A 26,487-nucleotide genomic window follows, 5' to 3' on the forward strand; every position below is an offset into this window, starting at 1 on the left:
GGCATCATCTGGAGTTTAGACACGAGGACCAGGCAAGGGACATCAATTTGGGAGTCAGTCGTGTATAGAGTGTATCACCACCCGTGGGGATGGGTAAGTTCAAAGAACCATATGTTTGTCATGAGCTCCCCTTTGGCCAGGAGCCACACAAGTACATAATGCTCTGATGAGATTGTCTTGACACCTTGGAACATTTGACTTTTACATCTGCCTCGTGATCCTTAAAAGGAATTGTTAAACTTTAAGGACCATCTGGAGAAAACAGGGTAGGAGTGAAGGGTGCAAGAACCTCAGGAATTCACGTGGCCCCCGAAGAGGCAACATCCGAACACACCGTCCACAGCAGGAGATGGTAACCAGAGTTGGGGAACCTCTCCAACAGGTGTGGCTCCAAGTTGTCTGGGCAGCAGCAACGATAGTAATGACCAAGGGCCAGAGATGCAGAGCCAGGGGTGAGCCAAGAACATTCCCCAGAGCCTCTGCCTCCTCCACTCTCTTAGTCTAGGGATATCTGGTCTCCAGACACCTCCTCCATTCAGACCCTTGGCGATGTTCATCGGCAGAATTGTTTTCTCCAACCACAGCCAGGCCCGGGAGGTCCTAGCACAGAACTCCAGCAAAGTTTCTGGCAACCTCAGCTCCCGGCTTGACCATGAACTTCATGTCAGCGGTGGAACGTTGCCTTGGGCCCAAAGGGCACCCTTCTTCAGCTCCAGACCCCTTCAGTGACCTCTATGTCTATACCTATTCCTCTCCATCATGAGACTTTGGCCCCAGGTTGGGGCCAACTATCTGGATGAGAACTATCACAGGCACAGGGACCATTCTGAATTTATAGAAGAGTCAACCCACTGAAATGGCCTGCTGATCCCTGAGGGTAACCATGAAAAACCTAGGAAAACAATTCATGTTTGTGCAACTCATTTGGGTTGCTGCCCCACATTATAAGTTATTCATTTTTCTTGCTGTAGACCAGTGGTTCTCCATCTTTAACGTGTATCCGAGTCATCAGAAAGGCTTGTTGAAACAAGCACTGAGCCCCACCTCCAGAGTTTCTGGTCGGCTAGCTCTGAAGCGAGACCCAAGAATTTTGCAATGCTAACAAGTACCCAGGTGGTTCTGCGGCCGATGCATGGTCCGTGTTTTGAGAACCACTACCAGAGAGTATTCCGTTGTGTGGCTATCCCGCAATTCAGGTGTCCCATCTCCTGCTGATGGACATCTGGGTTCTTTTCACGATCTGTACACGTCTTGCTTTCACATAACGCAACGCGTGTCTGTTGGGTCCCTAGGAACTGCCGGGTCGTATGGCACGTATTGTTGTCAGGAGATTGTTAGGGATGCTGCCAAGAAGTTTTCCAGAGTAGTTTTAACTAATTTACACTCTCAGGAGCAATAAATACTTGAGAGTTCTTGTAATGCACAGCCTCCCCACCAACATTTAGGCTCGTGAAGCTTTCAAGTCGCTGCCAATCTGTTGACTGTGTATGTGGTTTTCATTGTGGTTTTAATTTTCCTTTCTCTGATGACTAATGAGGTGGAGGCCTTTTAATATGTTTATTGGACATTAGGCTTTCTTTTTATATGAAGTGCCTCATCAGGATTGTGCCCATTTTCCTAATTGATTTGAATGAGTTCTTTATACGTTTTAGATACTAGGTCTTTGTCAGTTACATGCGTTGCCAACATTTTCTTCCACTGTGTAGTTTGTCTTTTAGTCTTTACAGTGCCTTTTTCTGAGTAGCATTTCTTGATTTTAATGGAGTCTGTTTCCGGGTCTCTCAAACTATCTGGGGTGAAAGACCTTTCTCTCCCCCCCCCCCCCACTAAATCAACTGGGGACTGATATTTTTGAAATTACAATAAAATGATTGAATATAAACATATAATTTTTAAAAGTCATCCTCAAAACTTGAAGCATGTTATTATCAAGTAGCGTATTCGAGACCGTCCCCTCATCCCTAAGCCTCACCCAGTTTTCTGGAGATGTTGTACCCCAGAATGCAATGAGGCTCCGAAAATCAGAGTTTTGGACTTATCAATTGACCTTTAGACAAAAGAACATTCAGCTGCCAAGCTGTTTATTGATCAGTAAAGTCAGACATCTTACCCTATTTAATCCTACACATCCCCCCAACCCATTCTTGACCTTCACTGCGTGTCTGTACTGTTCATAAGCCTCCAGTCTCCTTGAAGCACAGGGATGGTTAAAACCATGGCTGCAGCTAAGTCATATGTACGCATGATACGTAATGATAAAAAAAAAAAATTCTTATGGTTTTAAAGCCATGTCAAAATGTCCCCAGAATGTTTTTTAAATTGGAGTCCAAATATCATCTAGGCCAGCTGAGTGGCATACCCATGATATGGTTTGATTTTAGCAAAACATTTAAAATTTTTCCTACAGGATATAATTACGAGACGACAAAATGGTACCGTGAGCACAGGAGGATTACATCGTTAAGTCACAGAAAAGAGAATGTTTGGGGCGCCTGGGTGGCGCAGTCGGTTAAGCGTCCGACTTCAGCCAGGTCACGATCTCACAGTCCGTGGGTTCGAGCCCCGCGTCAGGCTCTGGGCTGACGGCTCAGAGCCTGGAGCCTGTTTCCGATTCTGTGTCTCCCTCTCTCTCTGCCCCTCCCCCGTTCATGCTCTGTCTCTCTCTGTCCCAAAAATAAATAAAAACGTTGAAAAAAAATTAAAAAAAAAAAAAAAGAAAAGAGAATGTTTGACCAATATGATTACATCAAAAGAAATTAAAACGTACAGGCTGATTTCATTGACGTGAATCTTACTTTCCTGTCTGTTATGAGGACTCAAAAAATAATTACATGGTTCATAGTTGTCACTGTGTCTGTGCCCCTCCAACCCGGATCGTGAGCCGTTTGAGGGTAGGAATTTTATCTTACTCACCTTTGCGGTAGGTATTTTGTGGCTAATCTTTAACAGGCTGAAAAAAGTTTCCTTTCATTCCGAATTTGTTAAACGTTTACCATAAATGAGTGATTCTTTGCACGTTTTTCCTGCATCTGTTGACACGAGCATGTGCTTTTCTGCTTAATCAATGAGGATGGAAGGGGCACAAACAGATTTTCTAGTGTTAAACTAGTCTTAACGTTCCCGAGATACGGCGACACGCTGGTCACGACGTACCGTCGCTTCTACACGTTGCTGGACCCAGCTTGCTAATTTTCTGTTCGTCTGTTCATGACCGAAACCGGCCAGAAGTTTTCTCTTTTCTTACTCTCCTTGTCTTGTTTCGCCAGCGAGGTTATACTCGCCTTATTAAGTCAGTGGGAGGAAATTCCTTTTTTTTCTCCATTTTGTGGAATATTTTGTGTGAGTCTAAAACTGTATATCCTTTCATTGTTTGTTAGAACCCGCCTATAAAGACTCTAGACTTCAGTATTTCTTTTGGGGAAAGCTTTCAAGCACAGATTCCTTTCTTTAATGGTTACAGAACAATCAATGCCTTCCATTTCTCTCGAGTCAACTTTGATAAGTTATGTTTTTCTAAGAATTTGTCCATTTATTCCTAAGTTTTAAAAAATGGGGCATACCCTCGCCTGTTCATGCTCTGTCTCTCTCTGTCCCAAAAATAAATAAACGTTGAAAAAAAAATTAAAAAAAAAATAAATAAAAAAAATAAAAAAATAAAAATAAAAAATGGGGCATAAAGTTATTTGTCACGGTACCTCATCACATGTTAATCTCTGCCATTCATGCAGCGAGGTCGCCTTTTTCTTGCTAGTATCGTTTATCTGAGCTTTATTTTCTTGATAAATATTGCCAATGGTTTATCAATATTATTAATCTTTTCAAACAACAAACTCTGTTTATCCTCTGGATTGTCCCTTCCTCTTCTATTGAAATAATGTTTATCTTACCTTTAATATTTCCTTTGGGTTTGGGGGTTATTTTGTTTATATTTTGTTAATCTACTTAGAATTACTTGGGTCATGACTTGGGGCTTCTTTTCTTGTATAAGTATTCAAGACATTACGTTTCCCTCTACCAAATTTAGCTGTGACACAAGTTCACATCTTCCATATTTTTGTTACTGTCCAACCCCAAATACATTCGGTTTTCCGTTATGACGTCCTCTTTGACCTCTGAATTATTTAGAAGTGGGGTTTTTTTTTTAATTTTTTAAATGTTTATTTATTTTTGAGAGAGAGAGAGAGAGACCGAGTGTGAGAAGGGAAGGGACAGAGAGAGGGAGACACAGAATCCGAAGCAGGCTCCAGGCTCTGAGCTGTCAGCACAGACCCCCACGCGGAGCTCGAACTCACTAACCGTGAGGTCCTGATCTGAGCCAAAGTGGGACGCTTAACCGACTGAGCCACCCAGGCACCCCTAGTTAGAAGTGGTTCTAATTTCCAAATGGATAAGATTTTTTAGTTATCTTTCAATACTGATTGTGGCACTAACTTTTTGTTATTGTCAGGGAATATGATCTTATGGTACCAATCCTTAAAAATGTGCTAAGACTTATGACCCAGTATTACACTGTCCAATACAGTAACCACTAGCCACAATGGCTATTTAAATATAAATTAATTAAAATTGAATGAAATTTCAAATTCGGTTTCCTTGGCGCAGTCCCCATATTTGAGTTGCACTGTGGCCTCAACGTCAGACCTCCGTCACTGCGTGAAGCTGTACTGAGCCACCCTGCTCTGGAGTGGGGTCAGGTCTCATAAATACCTCGTTTGTGTTGGAGGAAGCTATGTATTGTGCAGGTGTTGGGTACAGGGTCTCACACGCACAAGTTAGACCAGTCGTGTTGTTTGACTCTTCCACACCCCCCTGAATTTTAAATCTGGAGAAGTGCAGGGGCACCTGGGCGGCTCAGTCGGTTGAGCGTCCGACTTCGGCTCAGGTCGCGATCTCCCGGTTTGTGGGTTCGAGCCCCACGTCGGGCTCTGGGCTGACGGCTCAGAACTTGAAGCCTGCTTTGGATTCTGTGTCTCCCTCGCTCTCTGCCAGCCCCCCCACCCCCACCCCACTCATGCTCTATCTTTCTCTCTCAAAACTAGATAAAACGTGAAAAAAAAATAAAACAAAAGCCTGGAGAAGTGCGCTAAAACCTCCCACTGTGATGGACAGTCTGTTTACCGCTCCACGCAATTCTGTCAAGTTTTGCTTTACATGTTTTAAGGTTACGTCGTTACGGGCGAGCGAGATCAGAAATGTGACATCTTGCTGGTGACTTGACCTATTTTATCATGATGTATTGATCTTGCGTGTCTCTCACAATGTTTTTCACCTGAAAGTCTTATTTCGTCTGATACGGTTACACCCGTGTGTGGTCTGTCCAATATTGCTGCACTGATATGTGGTTCGTGTTTCCCTGCCGTATCTTTTTCCATTCTGTTACTTTTCAACCGTACGTTTTAGTTTCGCTGTGTCTTTTAAGCAAAATATGGCTGGTCTGTTTTTTTAAATCCTGGGGGACAGCATTTATCATGTAACTGGATGGTTTATGTCTTCCACATATAATAAAACTAATGATAGATGAAGACTTATTTCTACCTTTTGATCTTGTGTGCTTTTTACTTTTCCTGTTTCCTCACTGTTTTTTGTTTATTTGTTATTATGATTCCTTTCTTGGCACGTTGTAGAATACTCGAGTTTCTTTTTTTCTTTTGTCTTGTCTTTACTACTTTGAAAGCTCTGTGCTCAATTCCTACCTGGCCGTGGTTTCTCTACAAGTTGCAGAGAGTTGCCTCTAACTTAGTAAAATTGCCTGTAATTTAGTAAATAACTACAACTGTAGTTACAGTTGCCTGTAATTTAGTAAAATCTTACGTTAATCAATATCCCGCCTCTTGAGAGATCGAGGTGTATTTTAACTCTGGTTAATCCCATCCGGACTAACTCAGTTTGTGACTGGTGTTTTGGTTTCATCTTGTCTTTATTTAAACCAAGTGTCATTTTAGTTAAATGCTTAATGTGTGTTTTGCCCCGATCACTCTATTTTTTTTTAATGTTTATTTTTGAGGGAGAGAGTGTGTGAGCAGGGGAGGGGCACAGAAAGAGGGAGACACAGAATCCCAAGCAGGCTCCAGCCTCCAAACTCAGCCCAGAGCCCGACGCGGGGCTCGAACCACAGAGTGCGAGATCATGACCTGAGCTGAAGTCCGATGCTCAACCAACTGAGCCACCCAGGCGCCCTTGCCCTGATCGCTCTTACTTCCCACATATTCTTGTCTTTGGGCTTCTGAAGAGTTTTAGTTTCCTGCTAATTTAGCATTTGAAAGGTTTTTATGTACTTATACGTGCACAACAAGAGTCACTCCCTTAACGAAGACCATTGTATTGAAGCTTAGAGGCTCAGGATTTGGGACGCCCTCCTTGTAGCTTGAAAGAGACGTTTCAACCCAAGAGAATATTTACAGAGACTGTGAATGTGCGCAGCTCAAGCAGTTTTAGAGACATCCCTGGAAAACCCATCACAGGCATGCACACAGCCCTGTACAGTTCGCTAAGGGCTATCACGTGCACTGCTTCCGGAAGAGAGTGTAATTATGACCTGCGGTGCACAGAGGAAGAAAACGTGTCTTAGATTATAGATGATCCAAGTCCCCAGAGCAGGAGAAAAAGATCTGGAACATGAATGCAAATCTTCCGGCTCCGAATGCCCCTGGCTATCCACCACACCTTCATCCGCTGGCCCCTCATAGGTTGTTAAAATAATCTGGCCAGAGATAATCCGGGAGCCGTGTCTGTTTAAAGTTGACAGCAAAGAGGGGAGATCTCTGGTGGTGAGCAAGCATCCGAAGGTGGGGAGTGAGGGGGGGAGGGGGACGAGGAAAACCAAACAGAGAATACCTCGTGGAAGTTTTGTTTTGTTTTGTTTGAAACACTGTGATTACTCTCTTAACGTCCAATCGTAAGTGCCTGTTCTCCCCTGCCTGCTGTCCCAACTCCAGATGTCTTGAAAGACAGATGCTTCAGCATGTCAAACTCTTGGCCCCTTTAAAATGACAACGTACGGTTCCTGAAACACTCAATTACCAAAAATAATTGTGCCGCACTTAATAAATCTTCAGCGATGCCGTAAGCATATGGGCGAGGCCGTATGGTAGATGTCATATAGCAAGAATAATTGTAACAGATGTGCTCCTACCAAAGTTCTTTCTGGAACCGCCCCTGCTGGAAAATAGACACTCTTGTATCCTACTCCTTATTCCACGATTGAAAAGTAGAGCACGTTAATGAATGGTCCAGCCTTACCGGAAAAAATATACATTATAGGATTTGGCCCGATGCCCCCACCAGAGTTCCCAAGACAACCCTTGACCACCCTCACAATTCCAGGCTCTTTTGTATACCGGAGCCTGCACGGACTCTTCTGGAGGCCTTCCCTTTCCTTCCTCCTCTCTCCTGCCACAGGAGAGTCTATAACTCTCACCCGCCTGTCCCCCCACAGACAAAACAAAACAGAAAATGCCATCAGGTGGACAAACGTTCCATTCTAGAACCCCTATCTATCCCTTCGTGGGTGTAGCTATGGCGCTTTCCTGAGTCACCTTAACTCTCATGCAGAAGAAGGAGGTCACTGACCCTGGTACCCCGAGGCCACCTTATGCTACAGCAGTGGCCTGAGATGCCCTCTCTGCCCTGTAAGCCGACTCAGCCCCCAAATTCCTGACGCCCGAGTAGTCTTCTGTCTTGGGTCTTCTGGTCTCATGGCTCTCCCGCTTGAACCGCTGCTGGGTCCCCATCCTCCAAGTTCAGACCTCAGAGGCAGTCAGAGAGCCCTTTGAGAGCCATGAAGAGAGTTCAGGCACGTGTCATTTCTGTGTTTACCACGTGCTTCCCAGCAAAGACGCCCCCATCCAGGGAGGTACCCCCTCCTAGAGCCAACATTCCTATGCTGGTTCCCAGGTCTAGAAAGACCGAGTCAGCAAGGAGAGATATCCCCATCCAGCTTCTCCAGGAGCGAGGAACAGGCAGAGTTTCCTATGCTCTGACCCATCAGACTCCTCTTCTATCCACAGCAGACTGGATTCAGTTTGGGCTCCCAACCTCTGGGTTCCTCTGCAGTACAGACAATGGATGACCATGAATCGAGGTGGAGACAGTTGGGAATCACCATCTCATGTTCCTCTGTGAGGCGCTCGGAGTGCTTGATCCCCCTACATACTACTCATGAGTTCTCCAGCCTCAAACTTCATCCTTAACTCTGCCCCGCCCCCTCTGAGAACCTCATCTCCAATTCCGTCAAGAAAATTGCCTCCTTCCACCCAACCACCAATCACATTATTTCCATACCCATCGCTCATCGTTACTCCATTTCGTTCTTCCTGTTCACGAGTATTGCCCACACCTGTGCCTTTGACATCACCCCCTCCACCTCCTTGGAAAACATTTTTCATCCGTCTTTACCTCCCTGCCCTGGATCTGAACTCTCTCCTTCTCTCTCCTGGCACTGTCCCTTTAGTAAATAAGCCTGCTTGTCTCTCCCATTCTTTTTCAAAATTCCTACCTTGACCCTGTGTGGTAGATAGAATAACACCCCGTCTGCCTTGAGCACGTCCACATTCTAATCCCGGGCACATGTGCATATGATCCTTTACATGGCAAAAGAGAGGTTTGCAGGTGTGATTAAGTTAAGTATCTTGAGATGGGGAGATGATTCTGGATTATCTGGGTGGACCCAAGGTAATCACAAGGGTCCTTATAAGAGGAAGGCAGAAGAGTCAGAGCAAGAGAAGGAGATATGATGGCAGAAACATAGGTCAAAGTGATGCCACTGGTGGAAGGGAAGCGTGAGTCAAAGAATACAAACAATCTCTACAAGGTTAGAGGCAAGGAAAACACTCTCCATAGTCTTCGAAAGGAGTGGAGTCCTGCCAACATCTTGACTTTTGCCAATAAGACCTGTTTTCCAACTTCTAACCTCCACAACGGTAAGATAATAATTTTTTGGTTGTTTTCCGCCCCTGAGTTTCTGCAATTTGTTACAGCAGCGATAGGAGGCTTATACGCCCTGCATCCTTCTTCAGCTAATCTCCAAGCTTCTCTTCTCTCTCATCCAAACTGGCTCACATTCTTTTCCCATTAACCCCTCAAATCACTGTAATGTCTTCTCAGAGAGAAACACCCAAGGTAGTTTCCTATCAATTCCTGTTCTGGAACGTTCCCACATCTAGAACATAGTCTCTTTGTCCCCTTCTCGGAGCATTGGCTATAGCTCGAGAAGATAATCCGTAAGATCTCGAAAGCAGAACCTGTTGCCTCAGACCCTGATTGCCTTGAGCGTTGTTTGTTTCTGAATAAGAGACTCTCCACTATTTTGCAGGTCTTCTCTTCTCCGTGGCTGCGAATAATTCCATGTGTGGATTTCTTGGAAGAAAGGGCAACATGGAAACACCCGGTTAAAGGTATTTTACCCATTGCTTATATCCCTTCAAATTCCCCCATGCCCTCTGTCGGCTCTGATCCCTCACCCTGGTCCCAGTCCCTCCACCACCACCTTCCCCCCACCAGAGACAAGACTGCCTTTCCGGAGCCTTCGTCCAGCCAGCCTCCCATTGCCCACTGGAATCCCGCCCCTCTCCAAACTCACAGCATGTCTACACTTACCCTCCTTTGACGTTAACCCGCAGGTGAGGTCCCGGCTCCCCTCCCTTCTCCAGACCCGTCCTGGTCTCGGAGGTCAGCTGTTCTGTCTTTTCCCTATGCCCCTTCTCCTGAGCCCCCCACTGTCGGTGCCATCTGGGTCGATGAGGAAGACGGTGTATTGACATGTCTTCAGTGCCAATGGATGGAGACTGCTACGAAGCCCAGTGTCTATGGTTTTCTCTGCACGTGGAGGGGTCTGTGAGAGTCGTCCTTAAGGACCGGCTACCTCATGTCTCCGCCTCCGCAAGGCTGTCCCATGTGGCCTACTTTCTTCTTGCTCCCGTCTCTTCTGGCGACCAGCTCTCTCAGCCCGGCTGCCTGTGGAACTGCCACCTCCGATACTTTCTTTCTGTTTGAGCTCAAAGTTCTGAGACAAAGTCTCCATCTGAGCCCCTCCTTGAAGGAGACTCGGCAGCTGAAACTGTCCTTCACCCGACCCCTGCCGTCCTTCACCCGACCCCCACTGTCCTTCACCTGACCCCCACCGTCCTTCACCCGACCCCCACCGTCCTTCACCTGACCCCCACGAGCTCCGGGATGGCCTTCGGGTGGAACCACGCAGCCCCCCCCCCCGGGGTCTCGGCCTTTTCCTTCCTTACGGACAAGCGCACCTGTTTCAGCCCCTGCCTCCTCCTCGAAATGGAATTGACCGAGAACGACAGTGGACAAATGAGAGCACGATTCAGAGTATAAAATATCCGACCGCCAAAATGTGTTTTTTTAAGTTTTTAAGATGGAAGGGTGAGAAGAGACAAGTAAGAAACTCTCCTAGATGTACGCACCAAATCTAGAAGGTCAGAGACGATCGAAATGTAAGCTCCGGAAAGATGTATTAGCACGGGGAGAATCCTATTCAAAAATGAGAGAAAATTTCCCCAGCTTAAGGGAAACGCTGGCCTTCAAAGTAAAAGGCCCCACATGGGGCGCCTGGATGGCTCAGTCAGTGAAGGGTCCGACTTCGGCTCAGGTCATGACCTTGCGGTTCGTGGGTTCGAGCCCCACGTCGGGCTCTGTGCTGGCAGCTCAGAGCCTGGAGGCTGCTTCCGATTCTGCGTCTCCCTCTCTCTCTGCCCCTAAATCACTCGCATTCTGTCTCTGTCTCTCTCAAAAATAAACATTAAAAAAAATTTTTTTTAAATATGAAAAGACCCCAGAAAGTGCTGGATGCTGGAGAAATGACCCACACCCAGACATGTCTCTGAGAGGCGTCAGATCATTAGAATGAAGCGGTGACTCTAAGACTCCTACAGTCCAAAGAAAGAAAAGCAGGTGACTTAAAATGAAATAAATGTTCAACAAGATCCTCATCCGTGATCCCAGGTGACCTATGACAATAGAACTCCTGTTCTTTTTTTTTTTTTAAGATTTTGTTTTTAAGCGATCTCTTCACCCAGCCTGAGGCCCGAACCCACAACCCCGAGATCAATAATCACTCGCTCCACCGGCTCCACCCGCCAGGCGCCCTGAACACCCCCGTCCTTTCGATGGACCAGTGGCCTTCAGGAGTTCAAGCAGCTGATTGGTCGGAGAAAATGGGAGTCACAAAACAGTAGGTCCCACCCAGCAGAGCGAGGAGGGCCTGTCCCCTGGGCCACTAATGCCCCAGACCTGGAAACCCGCAGTGCAGAGGGCAACAGGCTGACTGCCATCGGGCGGTCTCACGTCCCGCCCACGGGTGTCTATGGCGCACGTTCGACAGAGAGGCAGAGGACGGGGTGAGGACACAGACGCCGTCCCCGCTCTCATGGAGCCCACCATCTAGCCCAAAGGACACAAGCCACGGTCAGCCCCAGCCTCTCTTGCAGATGCACAGTGTAGCTGTCCCCTGCCTCCCCCCCGGCTGCAGCTCCTTGTGAGTTGGGTGAAGCCATAGGTCGCTCGGTTGCTCAGTTGCTGGCAGCCCAGTAGGAAAAGGGGGTCCGGGAGCGACCCTCCACTCTGTCCCGCCGCCCGTCCTGCTTTCCAGACCTGGTTGTTAGCTTGTGGCCTTCAGCGCCCCCCGCTTCTCTGAAGGGCAGCCGCAGGCGAGACGTCAGTGCCCCCCTCCCGTCTGGACCCCTCTGGACCGGCCCGGGCGCGAGCCCCCCCAGAGCGTGGCCTGCGGGTGCCCTCTTCTCCGAGGCGGACTTCCCCCTCATTTGTGCACCCTTTTGGATTTTCGATCAGAATAGAATGGAGGTCTGGTAATACGGAGACTATGTATATGCATATTTTTATAGACATGTGATAAAACTGCCGTTTCACCCAGAATTAGAATGCGCTGAGAGAGTAAAAAGAGAAAGGAAAATTGGAAGTTAATGGCTGCTTTACGGCAGAGTAAGGAACGGAGAATCGCGTTACGATCCGTCCTCCCTGAATTACAAAATAAACGGGGTAAAACTTCGTCATTTTCTCTACGCAGACTCAAGTGTGGCATTGAGAGGCTCTGGTAATTAAATTTGATTGGAGTCAGATTTATAAAACAGACTGTGAGCTGTTGGGGACGAGGCCTCTGTACTGTTCACCTTCCTCTTTGCGTAAATGCTGGCTAGTTGATGCCTTGATCTGGTACGTGTAACGGAATTTGGAAATAATTGCCTACGGGACGATCAAAATGGGATTTTACTTCTCTTGATGGTTCTAAGATTTTTCTAAGTAAATCACAGCCGAGCAAAAAGCACGTACGTGGTTGGTAAGGGATAGCGTCGTACGGCAGGATTTGTTTTTAAAATTTTTTAACGTTTATTCGTTTTTGAGAGACAGAGACAGACAGACCGTGAGCAGGGGAGGGGCAGAGAGAGAAGGAGCCACAGAATCCGAAGCAGGCTCCGGGCCCTGAGCCGTCAGCACAGAGCCTGACGTGGGGCTCGAACCCACGAACCGTGAGATCATGACCTGAGCTGAAGTCAGATGGTTAACCGACTGAGCCACCCAGGATTTATATTTAAGCACTAGAGATAATATTTTTGTTAGGGCTCTTACAAAATTAGTCATAAGAAAGCTGTTTCCCTCTGGACGAACCGCAAGGCCACCGCTCCGTGGATGTGTGAAAAGTGATGCATTCACCTGCTGGGTTTCGGAAGGATCTCCTCCATCAAGGCAGACAGACGGGCGCAGCACGGGAGAAGCCGGAGGCTGGTCCCATCGTCCAAAACAGCAGGTAGGGAGCAGGAAGCGCCTTTCTGGGGCGGCAGGGGGGAGCACGGACCGGAAGGAAAGAAGGGGACAAATCCAGGATGACAGAGTCCGTGTCGAGGCAGGGGGGGAGCAAAGGGGAAGGTAGTGCGCTCAGGGTGGCAGCTTGGGGAAAGGGAAAGGGAAATAGAAGCGAGGGGAGAAGTACACACGTGGAGGGGGCATCCGCGGACAAAGCTGGCCGAGGGGAGGCTGCAGCAAAAGTCACTCCCCAGTCCGGGTCGGAACACAGGGAAAGACGGAGGAACGGGTATGTGGGGAGGGGCCTGGACACTCGGCTCCCTGTTTCCGCTTCCAAGTATCCCTTGACACGGGGACAGTGTCCTATACATCATCATCCACGTAGCAAGTGCCAATAAACGTCCTGCACAGAACAGAACAAGACCGATCATTCCAAAACTGGCATTTAACTGAGCAGCTACTATGGGCCACGCCCTCTGCCGGGCACCCGGCGCATGTTACTTCGCTGAATCCGTAACCACTAGCGTGTGTGAGAGAGGTTATCTGTCCTTCTGTGATGGACGGGAAAAATAACCCTGAAGGAGATTAGGCCATTTTCTTCATTAGGCCCAACACAGAGTGGTGTTGGTGCATCTAGAAAGTCCTCGTGCCAAACAACGACAAAAGCAAGAAGAATCGCACGGCGCTCTCAGAGTCCGCAAACGACCTGACGCATCTTCTCTCCTTTGGTTTCGCCGCTTACCTAGCGAAACAAGCGGGTCATCTATTAATACCCCGGTGGGAAAAGAATGAGTAAACTGGGTTGAAAATTAACTGAAAGTCACATCGCCTGGGACACGGGCCAGGACCGGGGCCGCAGCCAGATCTCCCGAGGCCCTGACCGACGACCTTCCAAACCCCGTGAGGGTTACGGGGGAGAGCTGGGGTCCGTTCGTGAATGGAAGTGGGGGGGGGCAGTTCTCAGAGGAGCAGAGAGGCAGAGGTGAATAGGGTGAAAACGTACATCTTCCCTTTCATCTTGTATTAGGTGACGTCCCCCTGGGCGTTGGAGCAAATCAACTCCCCCATCTCTGCAGAATAACAAAGAGATTATAACAACTGTATAATATATATACACACACATATATATAAGTATTATATGTCATATATATTACATATTATATATTATAATATTATAAGTATATATATAAGTAGTGTATATGTAATGCTTCTATTGCTGCACCTTGTATGAACATAGTATTGGTGACGAACATGTGTTTGTGAGTCACAGAGGCCATCGCTTTGACGGAGGCCAGCTGTCCGCCCAGAGGAAGGCACTCTGGCTGAACAGCCTCAGTTTCCAGGGCACCCTCTGCCCGCCCCGGAAGCGCCAGGCTCCCCACCCCCCTCCCCCGTACTTCTGGGCCTCGGGGCTCTCCTGCTTGACCTTCAGCGCGACAACGGGTTCGAAGTCGCCAGCAGGCAGACGACCGCTCGGCGGTTTCCTTCTGCTCACTCCTCCCGGGCTCCTCAGAAACCAGTGCCTCCCGCAGTGGTTGCCCCAGGCCACCTGAGACTGCGTCCCCAAGGCCAGGGTCGCCGACAAGGAGAGCCACGGGGCTCCCCGGTGCACCTGACAGCCGCCACCTGGGCGTCCGTTACCACCTGCTGGGCTATGCGCGTCCCTACCCCTTCCTTTAAGCTCCACATGGTCCTCTTGCCCCGGGGGCCCAACCAACCCCTCTCTCCCATTTCTTCGGGGCACCGTGTGTTTCGTTCCAGACACCACACCTCGGAACTGATCAAGTCACCCCAAATGACAAGGGCGGCCGCAGATATGATCCCCTTGGTGCCTAGACCCAGACCCTTCGGTCCCCGAAGCTCCTTGGGGTTCCCTGCGGGGCAGCCCAGGGACTGAGGATGTGATAGGAGGAGGTTCCTCCTTTGCCTGCTGTCCCTGGGTTTTTTGGGTGACGGGCCGAGCCCATTCATGTGTCTCTGGATCTGCTCTTCAAGCTCCTTCCCTCTGGGGCTCACCTTGGCCTCGTCGCAGGATCCCTGCAGCCAGCCTCCTGCCCGGTCCCCGCTGCCCCATATCTGGCACCTGCGGCGCCCCGAAGCCAGCAAGAGAACCCGGATGGAGGCCGGCAGGGCTCCCATGTGCAAAGCGCCATTCACCCTGCAGTTAATCAGCTCATTCACCAGCCCCTTCTAGAAACATATGCTGATGCCTTCGCTCCGCCAGCTCCCTTGCTGGACCGTGGGGCCAAGATGACTCATGGTCTCTCGTCCCAGACCTCATCCCAGGGGATTTCCCTACCGGGAGTGTCTTGCTCCGTTCCGGCATAATCCCTCTGCGGAAACAGTGCGCTGGGCACGAGTCAGAGATCGACATTTTAGTGGATTTTCTCTCCCGGAGGTATGGGTGGAGGAGATGTAAAATCAACCCGCTTCAAACCAAACGGCCTTGGATTCTGCTCGTTCAAGTTTCTTCACGAATCACGGGCCCTCCTCAACCCCTGGCACGGATCTCAGGAGGCACGTTCTGCTCCCTGCTGAGGGGTTGCCAGGAAGGAAGGGGAGGTGAACTCGTGTCTCCCGCCCCGCAAGTGTCTACACGGCCTGGTGGCAGTTCTGGTTCCCCACCCCGCAGAGACCTGGGTCAAAGGTCGGTGTCACGCCCGAGGACGGACACCCTGCCATTGTGCCTGGAAGCTGTCCCACCAGCCTCGGAAACGTCTCCTCTCCCACGTCATAGAGAGGTTCACAGCAGGTGCGGGGCCCTGTCTTCCAGATCAGGCCCCTCTCCCACCTCTCTTCTCCTGGGCACGGGTGTCGCTCTAAGGTCAGCTATTCTGAGCCTCCGGCAGAGCACCTGCCACTGGGGCCAGTCCTGCTGGGCCACCGGGAGTGGGGGATGGGCAGCGGGTCCAAATGCCTCCAATGGGAAGCCTCAGAAGAGAGGACGAAAGGTCCCGCTTCGCCGATGTCTCTCCCAAGGCTGAGGACCCTCAGTCTCCTCTTAGGGGCAGGGTTTCCTCCTCTTCCTTGCACGCCCCCCGTTCCCTGCCTCCTGTCCAGCTGTTTTTCCAGCCTGTGCAGCTGCCGTCTGTCCAACCCAACTGCTTTTGCGGGACCGGACATGTTTCTTTCTTTGCCTTCTCTTCCCTCGTGGCAGCAGGCCAAGCCGCAGAAGCCAGCAGTCGCCGGCTACTCCAGCCGGGGTCACTGCCCGGGGCCTTTCCTCCTCCGCCACCTCAGGGACACGCTCTGCCATTTCAGCTTCTGTCTCGTCTTCAAGGCTCCCATTGGAACCGCCTGGGCTCTTGTGTTAGTTTTGCCCAGTGGAGAACAAATCCTTCTCCGGGAGGCAAGCTCGAAGGCTTGGATGGGGAGAGGGGGTCTGCGTAAGGAAAAAACACGGTCTCTGCTTCCCATTCAGTGGCTTTCTCCCTTAGGGTTTTCTACCGGCTTCTCCAATGCCCCCACGGGTTCGGCTTGTTGATCTGGAGGGGGACCCCCTCCCCAGCCCCCCACTGGCCTTCCCTGGACCTGGTGGGATTCTTTGTTTGAAGGGTCCGGCCAAGAGTATCTTTCCCCTCCCGCTGATGGAAATCGTGAGGTTTCTGGATCCTTTCCTTGTCTGTAACCTAAGGAATTCTCACCCAGGAGCAATTCTTACACACACGCGCGTGCGTGCACGCACACACACACGCACGCACACGCCACCAAGGAACATTTGGCGATGTCTGGAGACAGTCTCGGTTGTCGCATAGGGTGGGGGGATGCTACTGGCTTGTCGTGGGTGGGAATGCCACTAAACATCCCACAGCGCCCAGGCGGCCTCCTCAACAGAGACGGCCTGTCCCGAGATGTCAGTAGTGGCCAGTTTGAGTGTCCTCGCCCTAAGGACTTCGACGTCAAGGGATCCATAAGGTTCTCTCCAGCCTAGCAGTCTGCGAGACCCTATCAACCTCTCCCCTTACCCTTCCTGATTTCAAGTTCTCAGTCTCAAGTGCTTGGGGTTGATTATCCAGTCAAGTGTGTAATTTCAGACAGACTCAGAATAGTAATACCTAAGGAAAAAATTTGCATTCACCTTAAAGAAAAAGATAACTCATTTATACACATTGTGGCATATGTTGTGTGTTTTGTATTTGGAGGGCACCTGTCAATTCAATTTGTGGTTTTTGTTTTTGGGGGTTTTTTTTAGTCTCTCCAGTTGCATCATGGAACTTGCTGGGGGCATTTCGTTTTTCAAACATTTGTGGACTGCTGGGTGAAGAAGTCCCGAGCAGCTTAGAAAAAACGTCTTTCCCAAACCTCCATAATACAGTTATATCTCCACGGAGGAACGTGTGATTTTCTTTAGTACTATGTACTTCAAGTAGGGGAAATATTGACCTCTTTAAAGGTAAGGCATTCTACATCAGCAAATGTATTTAAGGAACGAAAATGAACCTTATCTCCCCGTGAAGGCTTTTGCGAGATTCCCCGATAGAGAGGTGGTCTCCTCTCCCCTTGGCGACACGGCTGCTTATCTACAGACTTGGAAGTGATCAAATTGCCTTTCTCTACACCTTTGCCCCTCCACTCGGAATCCTTGAATCCAGATTAACCTCTAGAGCGAAGTCAGATAATCGACATCTGAAAACCTGGAAGTCAGCAGCCAATTCCTCAGCCAAACGCAGGGCCCAGGCAGCCCAAAGGGAAGAAGAGGTCGGGAAAGTGTGCGTGTGTGAGCGTGATGGCCTTGTACGCGAGTGTGGGTGTGTCGGGAGGGTGGGTGGCCGCAGGAAGTGGGGGGATCCATCGGGAGGGGAAGGAAGGGGAAAGGAAATAAGCCGGAAGGGAAAGACAATGGCGAAAGAGGAGCTGTGACCAGCCGGTGGACAGAAAGGCAGAGGAGGGGTGGAGGAAGAGAGAGGGCAGCACAGGGGAGCGGGGTGAGGGGCCCGGAAGACGTGCGTGTGGCACGAGCAATTCCACACTCTGGACTTCTGCAAAGCAAAACTTTAAATAAGAGAAGCTATGAATCTCTTCCTTGCAAGTTTCTTGATCCCCGAGCGCGGGACCGATGGGCAAGCCAGAAAGGTGGAGACACGGGGAGCGGGGCGCGAGGGCCGCAAAAGCGCATTGTTGGGCCCAAGCGCGTCCTCCCTGCAGCAGGGTTAGGACCCTGGCCCCCAGCAGCAGGGCCCCTCCGGGTTGTGTCTGAGGAGCCCCACCCCCTTGCCCCCCCATCCCCATGAACTGCTGGGTTCCTTGGGTGCTCACACTGAGGTCAGATCCCTCAGCCCCTAAGAACTTCTGCCTCTGGGGCTCCCATGCCGCCATCTTGCCCACGCCCAAACACGCCCTGACTCTCAGCCCCTCTGCCCCGCTGGTTCACCCCAGGCTTTTTCTCCAAGACACTCGGTCTCCGCCTCCCCAGGCACCAGCCACCACGGGGTTCTCTTTCCTGGAGATGGGAACCTGGAATGGGAGACGCGAGGGGCCCATAAAACCCTCTTCCCTCTGGTTTCTGATTCTTCGTGGCCCATCACCATCTGAGGAGTCTCCTGTGGGCCACAGAATCCCCGTCACGGTAACCCCCCGAGAAGAGGTTCCTGCGACAGACCCCAGGCAGTTCAGTCGATCCTGTGGCTTCCTTCACCCCGGGCGCCCAGCCCTTCCCGCCTTCTCTCCCCTCTCTGCCGCTTTGCTTGCAGCCAGCCAGCCAGCAACCAGCTCTTTAAGAGCTCGTCTTTGATCGCGCCTGCCCAGGCCACACTCCTTAGTCCCCGATTTTTCTCCCCCCCCCTTTTTCCACAGTAAAAGTTCATAAGGAGAATACAGGTGCGAAAGTACTTAACCAGCATAAATTGGGGGAGAGTCGTGTCACACGGTGGGCCCGCCTGGGCCTTTTTTGCCGTAGAGCTGGTCCCCGTGCACGGGCCACTGAGGAACTGGCCTGTGCTTATTCCGTCTTAGACTCATGGTGAAATTCATCGCTGCACTCGTTTACTTACTCTCGCATCAGCATCACAGGTGTAGACTAACGGTTAGAAGCTACGCAGCCTGCTGTTGCTTGACCACACGCTCGTAAGAGACCTGAAAAGGCCCTTGCAGAACACCTCCTCACTAACCCACTTCTAGTCCATGCGGCTCTGCCCCATCGTCCTGAGGGCCCAGCCCCTGCCCAGGGCCCTCCCTGGGACAGTCTCTGTCCAAACGCTTACTGATGTGCAGTCCTGGGAGACGGGCATGCGCCATGTCCCTTCCAGAGGCCACTTGGCAGGAGCAGTAAAGGTAGCTGATCGCCTCCAGCTACCGCATTCTGGGGATCTATTGCAACATTCCTGCCGAGGCCCGGGCTGTCCCGGGCCAGTGTCGCGGAGGTGCTACAGCCTTGTCATTCCCGCCCGACGCGAGACCCCTCTGATAGGAAATCTTTGCTACACCACTCTCCAGCAGTCTCCTTCCTTCTTCCCCCACCTCTGCAGGGGTCAAGTCAGCACTGGGGTCTCCAGGCTGCCCACTGAGCCTGCTCCCTCTCTCCTTCATCCTTCACAGGACTTTCCCTCAGTAAATATCTCGCCCGTCTAATTCCGTCTTACTATCCGCTTCTTAGAGGGTCCAAACTAACACAGTGACTACCGGGAGTGACCCAAGGAGGCAGACAAGAAGATGGGGTCTTGGGGCTGGATGATGCACGCCCAGGCTGGCACGGAGGACCCCATCTCCAGGGACGTGTGGACGCAGGACTGGCTCCAGGTGGCTGCCTAACTGGTAACGATTTCGCGGGTGGTAATCTGAGAAAATGTCTCAGTGGGGGGCGCTTTCTAGATGTTACGGTGGCTGCTAGAAGCCCACAGAACGAGATGGCCCATGCTTAGCATGCTGAACGACGGGGATATGCCTGAGTTGCTTTGGGGAACAGTAGAGGAAGGGAGACAGAATGCTCAGGGCGGTGGGTGTGCTGGAGGAGACAGAGCATACGAGGAGAAAGGCCCACCCGAGGAGTGGGTTCCATCGGAAGGCCCGGTGGGCCCACGGTTCACTGAGCTCACCGGGAATAAGTTGACGGCAGAGGCACCAACAGGAAACGATCGCTGGTGGCTCTTCTCCATGGCCCGAGCTGACCACAGGTGAGGCGCTCACAGAGCTGGTCTCATTAAAGGAGATTTGTATGGTGGAGGCCCAAAAGAACAGAGGCCAGGTGGTAGTGCCTCCCAGGATATGCCACAGTTACGGCAATCCGCAAGGCCAAAGGGGCCTTGGCCCACGGGGAGCTGTGGAGCTGGCTCCCAGGGCATCGCGCCCTGAGGAGCAGAACAGATCAGCAGCCAACGATGGGCCTGCCAGACGTCTACGATCAACAGAAGGCAAGAACGGTAGAGTAAGAGGTCGCCAGCGATCACCCAAATAAAAAAGTCATGATCCTTCTTCCAGTTCCGAGACCGGAACCGACTTTCAGGCCCAGAACCCAGGGACTGGAGAAGGGACCTTGCACACCACGGCTAGTATGTATTGTAATGACCCCTTCAGTCCTCCCCCAAAGACCTATGAGCAATACTCCAGTCACCGTTCACTGGCCAAAGGGGAATGCCCACACCTTGCAAGTGGTGGTGGACACAGGATTTGAGTTGTCACTGATACTTGGACGCCGGAAGCTTCATCAGGACCTCCCTGTTATGGTATGGGCTCACAGGGACCACGTAACCAGTGGAACTCTGGCTGAAGTCCACCTGAAAGCCGGTCTGATGAACAGTGGACACATGTGGTGGTCATTTTTCCAGTCCTGGAGATCACAGTTGGGACCAATATACTTGTCAGTGTGAGTCACCTGTATTAGTCTCCTATTGCTGCTGTAACGAATTGCCACCAGAAAAATAGCTTAAAATGACAAAAATGCATTATGTTATAGTTCTGGAGGTCAGCTGTCCAAAATAGGTCTCGCTGGGCCAAAATCAAGATGTCGGCAGTGCTGTGTTGCTTCTGAAGTCTCTGGAAAAGAATCCATTTCCTTGCCCTTTTTAGCTCCCAGAAACCACCCACATTCCTTGGCCTACGACTCCTTCCTCATCCTCAAAGCCAGAAGGTGCATCCCTCCAGCCTCCCCTCGGTCACCGCCCCCCCTTCTCTAACTCTCCTGCTTCCTACTTTCCTCATAAAGACCCTTATGATTATATTGGGTCCACCCAGAGAGTCTAGGGTAATCTCCCCTCCTCAGGGGTCTGAACTCAGTCACATCTGCAAAGTCCCTTTTGCCTTGTAAGGTAACATCATCCTAAATTCTGGGGATTAAGATATGAACATCTTCAAGGAACCACCTTTCTGCCTGGCATCCCCCAACCCTGAGTCCCTAGCCTGTAGAGCAAGTGCCGTCATGGTGAAGAGGGTCAAGTAGAACCCTCTGAAATTGTTCCCTTAGCAGTTCATCAAAAACAGTATTGGATCCAGGGACAATTCCAGAGATCTCAGGGCAACAGGGTTGGAGACCTTATCATATCTAGGTTTAATTCACCAGCACGGACCTTCCAAAATCTAGATAGATCCTAGGGAACGACTATAGACTCCCACAAGCTCAATGAAGTACTAACCTTGGTTGCATCTGCCCTGCAGATTGAGGCATTATTGCTAGAACAAATTAATAAAGCTTTGGGTCCAAGGTATGGTGTCATTGATTTGGCAAATTCATTATTGTCTATTCCAACCAGAAACAAACATCCAAAACAGTTTGCATTCCCAAGGATCAGACAACGGTATTAATTTACAGTTTGCCTCAGGGCCGTGTTAACTCTCCTGCTCTCTATTGCCATGTAGTCTTAAGAGATCTGAAGAACGTGGGCGTCCCATGGAACACCACCCTGGTCCATTACGTTGATGACACCATGCTGATCAGACAAACAGATGATCAAAACGGATCAAAGAGGATGAACAAAACGGGTGAGTACTCTGGAGCCTTAGTAAGATACTTGCAATCCCAGGGTGGGAGACAAATCCTACAAAGATTCAGGTACCTGCTCTTTTGATAAATTTTTCGGAGTCAAGATGCCAAGGAAATACTGGGATTTTACCTCCAAAGTAAAAGACAGATTGCTACATCTTATATTAGCCACCTAAAGGAGGAAGGTAGACCTTTTGGGGTGTCACATCTAGGGACACTGCTCTGGTCCACATACTGGTTGACGCAGAAGGTCACCGCGTCAAGTGCAACTCAGAGCAGAAAAGAGCTTTGGGCAGTCCTGCCACGTGGGCCAATCTGGCAGACCGTATGATGTTGGACGTGTCTGGGGTAGCAGAAGGCGCAGCGTGGGGTTCATTGCAAAGGCCCACTGGAAAAATCATAAGCGGGTCTCAAGGGTACTAGACTTTCGAGAAAAGCTCACGATGTATAATTGGACCCTGGTAGAGAAAGAGTGCTTGATTATGGAACATCAGGTGAACATGTGTCCATAGCTGTCCGTTACGAGCTGGGTTCTCCAAGTCATAAAATCAGATGCGCTCAGCAGTAGTTCAATGGTAGTCGAAAATGACCGACCCAAGACTGCGTCTGACAGGACCAAGGGGCGTGAGACAGGTGCATGAGTGGGGAGCCCAGGTGCCCAAGCCCCCCACCACAATTTTCTCAGCTCGTAGGGGACCCATATGACCAACTGAAGGGGGAGAAAAGGTCTAAGCTTGGTTCACTGCTGGGTCAGCTTGGTGTGGGGACACAAGCTGAAAAGGGACAGCTGCCACACGAGAGCCACATGCAGGGGTGGTCCTGAAAGGCAAGGTAGAGGGGGCAGTGGCCAAGAGGAAAACATCCAAACTCCTGAGCAGGGGCCAGCGGTCCGTCTTGCCGCCACAGGGCCCAAAAGGAGGAGGGTTGGAAGGTTGGAGCCCGAGAAGTCTTGGCAGAGAGGCGCGTAGTAGATGAACATGGAAATGGGCGAAATACGCGGTGATTTTTTATCGCCCAGGAGTGCCCACCAGAGAGCGTCCACCGTGGAAGAGGTGGCCAGCAACCAGCTAGACAAAACGACTGGGCCAGTTGGTTCTAGCCAGCCTTCGTCATCGGCCACCTCAAAACTGGCACATGGGTGATGGAATGGAGCGGCGGAGGCTCTTCATGGACCCATCTGCCTGGACTCCCACTGACCATGGCCGGTCTCGTCGTGGCCACCTCTGAATGTCCAACCCGCGTCAACAGAGCTCAGCACTAAGTGTAGGGACGGACCCTCTTCCTTGAGGAGACCAACAGGACACAGTGGCAAAGTGACTATTTTGAACCCTTCCGTCCTCAAAGGGTCAGCTACTCATCCTCTCTCTGGGCTTCAGGGTCCCATTTCCTGTCACAGACCAGTCCTTACTCAGCTCAGACGGATCTATTTTTTTTAATGTTTATTTATTTATTGGGGGGGGGGCAGAGAGAGAGAGAAAGAGAGGGACCCTGAGCGGGAGAGGGCCAGAGAGAGGGTCCCAACTAGGATCCACGCTCAGCATGGAGCCCAACATGGGGCTTGATCTCACGACTGTAGATCTCGACCTGAGATCGATCAAGAGTCTGACGTGTAACCTACTGAGCCACCCAGGCGCCCCCCGGGCTCAGCTGTTGAAATTGTTCTGCTATTTTTGCAACATTTACCCCCCACCTTCGTCTTTTATCTTTTGTTCAAGGTGACACCAAGCACAGCTAATAAAGTTTGGTTTCCCCACCACGCGGATGGGTCTGGCCAGCGAGAGGTGGTCCCTGAGTGAAAAGGCAAGGCTCAGTGGGAAAGTGCCTCTTTGTGGTCCCCTCAGCCCTTCCCCTGGGCCTCACCCCTCTCTTCACGCAAGGATTACAGAAAAGCAGCCTGGGGGGTTGAGAAGCCAGCTCGGGACCTTGAGGCACCAACCACATAACTTGGTGGAAATAGCTGTAGCCCCTGGTTATGTCTCTGAGCCCCCAGACCAGCCCGGACCTGCCTACTCCGCGGGGCCATCCATACATAAATCCAAACTCTGCTTCAGCCGCTATGGGAGTCTTAGAGGCTGAACTCCGTCCCCTGAAACAACATGTATTGTGGTCCTAACTCCCAGTATCTCAGAATGTGACATTCCGAGACAGGGTCTTTACAGAGGTCAAGTTAAAATGAGGTCATCAGGGTGGGCCCTAGTCCAGTATGACTGGTGTCCTTATAAAAGGGGGAAATTTGAGTGCAGAGACACACGGAGAGGGAAGACGATGACAAGAACCTCGGGAGAAGACAGCCGTCCATCTGCGAGGACAGAGGCCCGGAACGGGTCCTCCCTCCCAGCCGTCAGAAGGAACCGGACCTGACTTCTCGCCTCCAGAATCGGGAGACGGCACGTTCCTGTTATGTAAGCCCCTCAGCCTGAGGTCCTTTGTCCACCCGGGCAAAGGGATACAGGAGGGTTTTGTGTTATTTGAAACTGGACGTGTCCCCGAGGACGCGGCCAGACAGCCTCCGGCTCCGCCCCTCCCCCGCATCACCCCACAGGTGACCTCCACAGTCATCTGATATGATCCAGCGTTTGGAAAACTCTCCCTGGTCCGGGTGGCTGTTCAGTGAGCTGCACACGTAGCCACTACATTGTATTCAAACTTAAAGAGCCATCGAGAACCTCGGGACAACCAGGGAGATTCTCAGAGGCCTTAGCAGGAGGCAGGGGCTTGCTTCCTTCCTCTCACGTGGGGGCATCCCCCTTTTATTTTTTTAGTTTATTTACTTATTTGAGAGCGAGAGTTGGGAGGGGAGGAGAGATAGGGAGAGAGAGAGAATCCTAAGCAGGCTTCATGTTGCCAGCATGCAGCCCAATGCGCGGCTCGAACTCACGAAACCATGAGAGATCCTGATCTGAGTCTAAAACGAAGGGTCAGACGCTTAACCGACTGAGCCACGCAGGCCCCTGGGGCATCCCGTTCTTAACGGCTCAACCTGCCTGTGGTTGAGCGGATTGCCCGTGGCCGTGACTGCCCGTGGCCGTGAAACTATCAGAACCTGATCTGATAAGCGGCCCAGGGGGATGTGTTTCTTCATCCTTCCCATCCCGTGCGCCAAAACCCTGCAGACTTCTCTATTTCAAGAAGCTCCTAAGTTTGACTGATTACCTTTGGAGGTTGGTTTGGACGCAATTCCAACCATTAAGGAAGGATTAATTGGGTTGCCCTGGAAGGGACTTCGTTCTGGTTTCCAAATTCAATATGTGGCCGAGTTCTACCGAGAACTCGCACTCCTGGCCTACCCACTCTTGTAGTGAGCTAGCTGGCAGGGCCCGGCCTTACCAAGCAGAGGGCAAGGTATTGTGGCAGTAAGTCCGAAATCCCATGCCTCCCAGCATTTACTCCGTCCCCAGCTTCTCATAAATTTTTGAGGGAAATTTAAGGTGGTTTTTCTCCCTAAAAGGGAAATATGGATTGGAGGTTTTCATTCATTTTGATCTTGGCTTCGGAGCGGGGTTTGGAATCCGACTGGCACGCCATCCCAGCTGTGCATTAATGAAGACTGAGCTCTTGAAATTAAACTTTTATGACAATAACACACTGATGTACAAGCTCCTACAAGAGAAGATCTAAAATACTGCTACTCATAATGCATGGATCTTAAAAGCTTCCTGGTAACAACTGTCGGTCTTTGATATTTAATTAACCCCAGCCAGATCCAGTATAACATAGGCTGTTTAGCAAGTCCTAATAGTTACTAATAAAATAGTCATGTGTTTATTTATTCTTTGCCGTCATTTAGATGCAGTTAGCAACGCTTTTTTGTTCTCGGTTATCACATTTCCTGAGTCTGGGGGTCAAATGTGCTCCCAATAGATGCACAGTATGGCTTACTGTGCTTTGGTGGATAAACCCACTTACACGTTACCTTGTGAGTGGTCCTTACCCTGACACACTTCAGGGTCTAGACCAAGCCTATCCATCGTGCAGCGTTTGGGGAATGCGTTCAACGTGTCTGCCTCTTGCTCCCAACGTCTTGTATTTCAGGGCTACCTAGTTTTGCTCTTCCTCGTAATTATTGTTTGCCGATTATTTGCGTCTCCTACGCTTTGGCATTTAATCTTCCTTCTCATCTTCGAATTCTCTTCTAAAGTGTCACTATTATTTTTCCCCCGGCTTCCACAGCTTAGCTGTCGTCAGAAAACTTTCAGGCCAATTTTCAGAAGCTACAGTTCCACGCTTCTTAAAAATCTTCAGCCTTCGACTGCGTAAATCAATGCTCAGAAACACAAGATTTGTATTAAAAAAAAAAAAAAGCACGCTGGGGCACCTGCGTGGCTCAGTCAGTTAAGCGCCCGACTTTGGCTCAAGTCGTGATCTCACGGTCCGTGAGCTGGAGCCCCGCGTCAGGCTCTGTGCTGACAGCTGGGAGCCTGGAACCTGCTTCCCATTCTGTGTCTCCCTCTCTGCCCCTCCCCTGCTTGTGCTCTGTCTCTCTCTCTCTCTTTCATCAATAAATAACCATTAAAAATTAAAAGAAAAAACACACTCTGATTCTCTGTAGTGATTTTAGAATAGGTGGCAAATGTTTAACCTGAAATGTGGAATTTCTAACCTTAATTTCAAAAAAAAAAAAGTGAAGCAAGTGAACCCTCAGAAAGCACACAAACAGAATGTTTGCCTGTCACTCATTAGGATCAGTATATGTTTAAGTCGACAATGGAGATTTTCGGATAATCTAATTGTATACTCATTGGTTGAACAATTATGTAAACGCCACACTCGGAAGAAAGCTAGGAAACATTTTCAAGCTACACACACAC

At 50.3% G+C, this 26,487-nt stretch overlaps 1 long non-coding RNA gene across 2 annotated transcripts; it reads left to right on the forward strand.

The window, feature by feature from the left end:
• Positions 1–10,901: 10,901 nt before the first annotated feature.
• On the forward strand, positions 10,902–26,009 carry LOC109500463. Of its 2 annotated transcripts, none has more exons than XR_006598782.1 (7): positions 10,902–11,348; positions 12,640–12,772; positions 19,361–19,518; positions 21,556–21,678; positions 22,698–22,992; positions 23,395–24,081; positions 25,850–26,009. It is a non-coding gene; the product is annotated as an uncharacterized LOC109500463 (long non-coding RNA). The 2 variants fall into 2 exon arrangements; XR_002158013.3 differs by having other exon boundaries at positions 19,361–19,503.
• The last annotated feature ends 478 nt before the right edge of the window (positions 26,010–26,487 follow it).

This window comes from Felis catus, chromosome B3, assembly GCF_018350175.1.
Source record: "Felis catus isolate Fca126 chromosome B3, F.catus_Fca126_mat1.0, whole genome shotgun sequence".
Classification (NCBI taxonomy): Eukaryota; Metazoa; Chordata; class Mammalia; order Carnivora; family Felidae; genus Felis; species Felis catus.